Below are 7,849 nucleotides of genomic sequence, written 5' to 3' on the forward strand. Positions count from 1 at the left end.
GGGATCTAAGGTAGAAATGTGACGATATAGTAAATAGGGTAGATGAATATGGAGGTCTTTACAGACTATTGTTCTACTATCCCGGCCACAAAGAGGGTAACTCAAGAAAAGATTAAGGAGGTGCTGTTTCCTTTTTCTTTGACTGACTTAGCCAGGGAGTGGTTGAATAACTTGGACCGTACGGCTGCGGGGATCACAGACTGGGAGACCCTTGCTCTTGCTTTTTATAAGAGATATTTCCCTCCGCAACGCACTAATCAGCTGAGGGCAAAAATCACTAGTTTCAAGCAGGCACCTGATGAAACTTTATATGAAGCGTGGTGTCGTTTCAAGAGGTTGGTGAGGTCTCTTCCTCACCATGGTTTTGATCTGTGGTTTCTGTCCAATCAGTTCTACAATGGGCTGTACGATGATCAGGGAGCCATACTTGATGCATCATCCAACGGAAGATTCCAAAAGAACACTGACGATGATAATGGATGGGCACTTATTGAAGAGATGGCGACCCATTGTGCCGAGTATGGGAACCCGAGGGGTGGTATTAGAACAGTTCATGCAGTCGATAAGCAAGTTGTGGCTCAGCTGGAAGCCATGAATGTTAGGTTTGATAAGTTGGAGATGCATTCTGCTGGGGAGCCTCAGACGGTTCATTTGCTTACTAGAGGAGAAACCCTCACATGTGAGAGGTGTGGGAGAAACGACGGTTATACTCCTATTGACTGTCTTACAGAGAAAGAATAGGTCCTTGATTTTCAACAGTACAAGCAAGGAGGAGGTTCTTATTACAATCATCAAGGGGCAGTCCATCCCAATTTGAGGTGGACCAGTCAAAATGTGCTCAATCCTATCCCTCCATCGCAGCAGCCGTATGTCCCACCTCACAAGGCTCAACAAGGCTTTAAAAAGCCTCCTTCCTTCCTCAACCCAATCACGGTGCATCCTCCTCAGGTGGGGTAAGCGAGTTAGCTGAATTGAAGACAATGTTACAGTCGTTGACAAAGCAGTGGCAGCTAAGTGACCAACAGAAAGATGCATCCATCAAGTCACTTGAAACTCAAGTTGCCCAGTTAGCCGTGAACCAATCTACGAGGAAGCAGGGTCATTTACCATCACAAGCTGATAAGAATCCACATGAAACGGTAAATTTAATTAATGTGAGGAGCGGTCGTTCATATGAGGGACCGGAATTGTTGAAATCAGACCCGAGGAAGGTAGTTACTGCTGATGAACAGTGTTCTGTTGAAGAAAAAGAGCTGACGACAAAGAACGTACTCGATCGACTAATTTCCGGGGGTCGATCGAGTAAAAATGCTGAAGAAAGCACTCGATCGAGTGGAATTTCTATTCGATCGAGTAAACAGGAAAAAGAAGAGTTCGATCGAGTAAATAAATCTGCTCGATCGAATGGTTTTGTTGAAGATTCTTCTCGATCGAGTGATAATTTTGCTCGATCGAGTGATTTTGACAAAGAAGACCTTGATCGAGAGCCTGCTAGTGCTCGATCGAGTGAAACATCGCCTAAAAGACCTCGTTCGAGAGGAAAGAAGTTTCGATCGAAGGATTTAGAGCTTGATCCGGCTGATACATTGGAAGAGAGGAACAAAGGGCTCAAGATACCCATCTTGGTGCCTTTCTCGAGGCGTTTACAGAGTACTAAGGCTAATCAACAATTCGGCAAATTTGCCGAACTTCTGAAAAGCTTGCAAGTCACTGTGCCATTCGCCGAATTGCTGACACAGGTACCATCTTACCTTAAATTTATGAAAGAAATTCTATCACGTAAGAGGCACATTAACGACCATGAGACGGTAGCTTTGACCGAGGTAGGGACGGCCCTAGTTCAAAATAAGTTACCTCCCAAACAGTCAGACCCGAGTAGTTTTTCGATTCCGTGTCATATTGGTAACCACTTGATTGATAACGCGTTATGCGATCTTGGCGCTAGTGTGAGTGTCTTACCGCTGTCTCTGGCTAAGAAACTTGGTTTGACCAAGTTTAATTGCACAAATATGACTGTTCAGATGGCTAACCGTAGTATACCACGGCCACTAGGTGTCATAGAAGACATACCTGTTAAAATCGGGAGGTTCTTTTTTCCCGTTGACTTCGTTGTACTTGACATCTCCGAAGATACCCATACCCCTATTATATTAGGGAAACCATTTTTATTCACTACTCGTGCAGTGATTGACGTCGGGGGCAAGACATTGACTTTCCAGGTTGGGGACGAGGAATTGATATTCCATCAGTCTAAGTCCCGAAGGGCTCCCATGCAAGCTCAGCCTTGCAATGCCCTCTCTTCTACTGACCCTCTTATTGACACTCCAAATAAAAATTTGGAATATTGTGCTGCTATTGTGACCCCTCCATCTCAGTTTGAGAGCAAAAAGGATGAAAGTTCGTCTGTTTTCCTTGCTGCAGGTACAGATGAAAATAATGAAGGAGCTGTCAATGGTTATTGTGCGATTAATGTCAGTCAAAGTGGAAGCGATGATGTTAAAGCTGGGGAGAAAGGAGTAAGGACGAGAAAAGTTCGCGCGTATGTGGACGTCAACTATTATCCTCCTAACGATTCAAGTTCAAGCTCATGGAAATTGAAGAGGACGATTAATGTTGCTGAGGTGACGTCCTCCAGTCAGAAGCCCTCCGAGGGGCTATTGAATTGCTTTGAGAAGTGAACGGGGAAATGCCCCGTGTAACAAATTGTATAAACAATTTTTAATTTCTTTTGGATTTGTTTATTGCTTTTAATTAGGACAATTAGAGTTTAGACATTTTTAGCATAGATTAGAAGACTATAGACTGTTACTTTTCATATTTGGTATTTTGGGATATTTTTGCGAGTGTTTTTATGCAGGTTTGGGGAATTATACGCAAATTCAAAGGCTTACCCGAGGAAAAGAGCTCGATCGAGTACTTTTGTACTCGATCGAGCGAAATTTGTTCGATCGAATGATTCCATACTGCTCGATCGACAAAAGCTGAAAAGAGGAGTACTCGATCGAGTAACTTTTTACTCGATCGAGTAGATGAATACAAGAAGCTCTCGATCGAGTAGTTTTAAACCACTCGATCGAGTGATTTTGCAAAGGACACGCAGGGAGTCTCTTTAACTTCCTTCTTTTTCTTATTACTTCTTTTCCCCTTTCATTATTTCGTCCCTTCTCCTTATTTGCGATCAAAAGACCCCCAAAGTCCTCCATTTTCTTGCCCATTTACCAAATCCACCACCTACATTTTTTTCTTTGCTAATTAATCGTCATTTGCCCTCTATTTCCCCTTTGATTCTCGTTGTTGTACACGGTCAGTTAGAGGTTTTAGGGTTTCGCGGTTTTTCGATAAAAAAATCGCCCAATTTGCTTGTTGATTGTCGATTAATTGCTATTTGTAGGTTCCTCATCATCAAGTAAGTAATTCCAATACTTCTTTGCATTTAATTTCATTAATTTTGCTTTTTATGAAGTGAATTAGGAATTAGGGTTTCGAAATTCCTTAAGGGTCGAATTTTTCGACTATAATTGTGATTCTTTGCCCAATTTATCTTACTTGATGATTAATTCCCGTACCTCATTGATTTTCACATGTTTACTTCGAATTTTATGGGAAATTTGCGATGAGGGTTCCTGTCAGTCGAAATTTTCGACTATGAATTGGATTTTTCCTACTGCCATATGCTTTATTGCTTCAATTGTTGCTTAATGTGATGCATTCATCATCTGCTACCCTTCCCCTATCGCTGTTTACCTACTTCATTTGAATTATTGAGGAAAAAATTGGGAATTAGGGCTGCCAGTCGAAAACTTCGACTATTTAGGGAAAATTCTCTGCTGTTTTCACGCTGTTTTCTTATCAGTTTCCCCTGCCCTATTTGAATATCATAGATTCTAGCTTCATGCCTTCTACGAGCTCCGCTGCCAGTCCGTCCTTGTCTCTGTCTGAGACGGTAGTCCCTGCTGCTACTACCGTCTCCGCACCTACCAGTACCCCTGTGTTCTTAGTTTCTGCTACTGGTACTGTTTTTACACCTGCTACCACTGCTGCTAGCTCCGTTTCAGCCACATCTGCTAGCACTGCTGCTAGCCTTTATTCCTCAGTGGCTGCTCTGCTGCATCTACTGTTGCAGCTACACCCTCTACTTCAGCCAAAGTGAGCACTTCTGCGGCGGACTCACCTGCAGTCACAGCTGCCTTCAGAGCGGGCCTAGTACCTCCGACCGTCAGGGGACGGTCCTCTGCTTCAGGTTCTAGAGGCCGGGGGCGTGGTCGTGGTCGTGCTACACCTACTCCTAGCGTCTCTGCTGGCACGGTTACTATTCGAGTGGACGGCACCCTCGACTCCCACCCTGAGTTCCCGCAGGTAATTTTTGTTAATGGTGTACATCGTACTAGATTTTATAACTTAGTTGACTGCGAGTTTCTCCCTACGCGTTTTCTTTGTCGTACGTCACTTGAGAGGCTCGGTTTCTATGAGCCTGTATGTGAGCTTTTACGGGGCACGGGGATGGCCAGACTCATCACTATGAGCGGCCATACCTTTCGGGAGCTGAGTCTTGAGTTCTTCAGCTCCTTCACCTTCTCCTCCGGGGCACACGACGCTGCCCCCACTAGCCTTTCTGTGTCTTTCCGGTTGTTCAACCGGACTTTTTCGATGACATTGGAGGAGTTTGGTACTAGACTCAGACTTTCCTTTACGGGCGCCACTCTTGCCCCTAGGAAGGTCATTCTTCAGCTTTGGCAGACCTTAGCCCAGACCACCTTTCTGGAGCAAAAGCTCGCTCAGGTCCACCTTCCTCCTGCCCGTTACTTTCTTAGACTGATGGGGAGCACTATTTTTGGCCGGAAGGTGCCAAAAAACATCAACAACAACGAGCTCTCCATCTTAGGCGGTTACCTGAACATCGACTGCGAGGGTCCCTTTACCCTCAACATCGCCTACTTGACCGGCCAGTACTTCCAGGCTCAGGGATTTAAGATCACGGGCACTATCGTCAGCGGTGGCATAGCCACCATTCTTGCCCGCTCTCTCCTCCAGGCCTTGCCTCGTGACCTACCGTACATCGAGGGAGATAGGTAACTGAGCCTAGCGTCTATGCACTCTCAGACCTGGCTGACTTCTGACTACCGGACTTGGAAGATAGACGGTTCCTTGTCCGTGGACCTACCTTGTGACACCCTGCCTCTTCTCGCCCCTTTTCCCATTGTTACACGGGGCGTCCGGCCACCACCTTTACCCGAGTACCACCTACCGATCCGCCCACCTACTACTTTACCCGCCGCTAAGAAGCGGCGTAGACTTGAGATCGGAGAGGGATCCGCACCTTCCACGGGTGGCCAGACTTCCACGGCCACACCTACCCCGATCCCTAGTCCTACTCCTACTCCCGCGCCTGCTGACCAGATACAGACACAGCCAGTCCTATCGGCTAATTTTGTACCTCCTCCACCCTTTGAGGCGTCCTCGGTCATAGACCAAGGGCGCCGTGACGGTTTGTTGATTGAGATTGTAGAGAGACAGGCTCGTATGGAGCGGGATATAGCTTTGACTTTGTTCCCTCTATACGAGCATCACATGAGGCAACACCGTCCGATACCAGAGGGTTGGCCACACCCTTCCTTCTACCGGTTCCCAGCTGAGGAGTATCCGGAGTCTGCAAGTGAGGAGGAGGAGGACGAGGACCCGGCGGCGGCAGCGGAGAGAGCTCGAGCTGAGCAGAGGAGGAGGAGAGAGCATGAGGTGGATCCAGACTACACGGTGACGGTGGAGGACGTGCATGACGACGAGCCCGATGAGTAGCTACTGGTCTACTCACTTCCCCAGTTTTCAGGCTGGTTTGGGGAAGTTCGTATTTTGTATGTCCCATCTCACTCTTTTATTTTGTCTCCTTTTTATTTTTGTTTTTATTTTTCTTTTATAGGTTGTATATTCCCGTTCCCCTGTATATATCTGCTGGTGTATGCTGGAGGACAACGAGGGCGTTGTCCGTTTTGGTTTGGGGAGGGTATTGCATCCTTTTGAGTCTGCATTTGCATTTGTTTTGCATTCACGTTTATATTTCAGCTTGCATTGTTTATTTATTTCATTTAAAAACAAATAAAAAAATCCAAAAAAATTAGAAAATTTTCAAAAAATCAAAAATATTCACGTTTACTTTTGCATATAGGTTGATCGGAACGGTTGATTTCCGTGATGATACTGCATTTTAACTTGTCATTTTACTTGAGCCTTGCACTTTTATTGACGGTTATTAGCTTTGTCATGCGCATAGTCTACGAGTTTTTGTTCAAATATAGCTGACTGTTTAGACTTGACTGATAAATCGGCAAGCTACTTATAATTTCTGAGTTTTAGAGTCCATAACTGGTGACATTCATGACCAGTTCATTAGGAATTAAGAGTAGTACTCCTTGCATATCATGTTTATCATTTTTGCACTTTTATGACATTCGATTTCTTGTTAAAATGCACACGTTCGGGTTTGTGGTCTGTGTCACATGCAGGGAGGTGCTTGCAAATTTTTCCCTTTTCTTATATTTTTCACCCATTTAGCTCCACTTAAGCCAGAACTTGCCTTTTTGACCCACTAGCTATATCCCAAACTGAGCCTGCCTAGTTAAGCTAGTTTAGTTTGTCTTTTGTGGTATATTTTTCCGTCTGCAGTTTGGCCCGTATCATTTTGATTGGAGTTGGTGTAAATAAAGAAAGGAGAAAAAGACAAAAAATAATTGAAATTGAAAAGTAAAAAAAAAAAGTGAGAAGAGAAAAAGAAAAAAAAATGAAATGGAAAAATCAGAAAATCACGTGAAAACCAGGAAGAATGAAAGTTGGAAATTTTTGAGCTGGTTTGATTTTGAGTCCGTCTGTGTTCACTTTTATATTGTGACGGTCTCAGTCCTCCGTTTTATTCCATATTTTTGAGGAGATAGTGTAAATGGGTGGTGAGTTGTGTGCCAAATGAGGGGCACTTGTACTCTATTTTTCAGTCGGTTGAGATTCGGACGGTCTTATATGGTCCTGTTAGGAACTAGCTTGACGCTTTTACCTCCACATTACCATAACTTGTTTTGCCTTTTCTCACCTGACCCTCACTATTCCCATATCATTTGTAAGCCCTCGGCTGTGACGGACATTATTGGTTGGATTGTGTGCATTAGTACTTGAATCGTCTTTCATTTTTGTTGCATACATGCTATGTAGGTCGCAGTTAGGTGAGTGACTGCTTCTCTTTCTCTCTTTTACATATAATATTCACCCTTTGCTTCATGAGAGAAGAGTGACCACGTGAGAGTCCGATTTTGTTGGTCTTACACGGTCGATATGTCAGCTATATTTCTGAACAACTTATAATTCGTTTGCGTATTGACTGCTTAGTTATAACTGTTAATTTTTGTTGCATTAAATTGGTTTAAGTAGACAAGTGAAGTTAGCTCTGAGTTTTCGTTTCCGTTCCGTTAGATGCATTTTAGTTTACTCGAGGACGAGTAAAGGTTCAGTTTGGGGAGATTTGATACGTGCATTTTGTATAGTCTTTTTAGCCTATTTTAGCACGTATTTCTATGTACTTTGGTACTGTTTATATTGCATTTTGCCCCGAATTGGCTACTTTGGTTCGTTTTGTCCGTTTTGTAGGAATGAACGTAAAAGTAGTGGAATCGTACCATTTTCGTCCCTTTTTACATGCATTTTGAGGAGACGGGATTTTTCAGAGTGAGATCTTGCATTGGGATGTGTGAAGGAATGGTCTACGGAGCAGTCGGTCACGAGTTTGAGCTGTTTCGGAGGAAGAATACTCGATCGAGCTGTTTTATTGGTCGATCGTGTGGTTTCTATGGCTGGAAATGGTCGATCGAGT

The 7,849-nt window shown here is 44.1% G+C and overlaps 1 non-coding gene across 1 annotated transcript; it reads right to left on the reverse strand.

The window, feature by feature from the left end:
- Positions 1–259: 259 nt before the first annotated feature.
- Positions 260–365, reverse strand: LOC141639826 (small nucleolar RNA R71). Its single transcript, XR_012542691.1, has one exon. It is a non-coding gene; the product is annotated as a small nucleolar RNA R71 (small nucleolar RNA).
- Between the last annotated feature and the right edge of the window lie 7,484 nt (positions 366–7,849).

The sequence above is a fragment of the Silene latifolia genome, unplaced genomic scaffold (genome assembly GCF_048544455.1).
Source record: "Silene latifolia isolate original U9 population unplaced genomic scaffold, ASM4854445v1 scaffold_57, whole genome shotgun sequence".
NCBI classification, from domain to species: Eukaryota; Viridiplantae; Streptophyta; class Magnoliopsida; order Caryophyllales; family Caryophyllaceae; genus Silene; species Silene latifolia.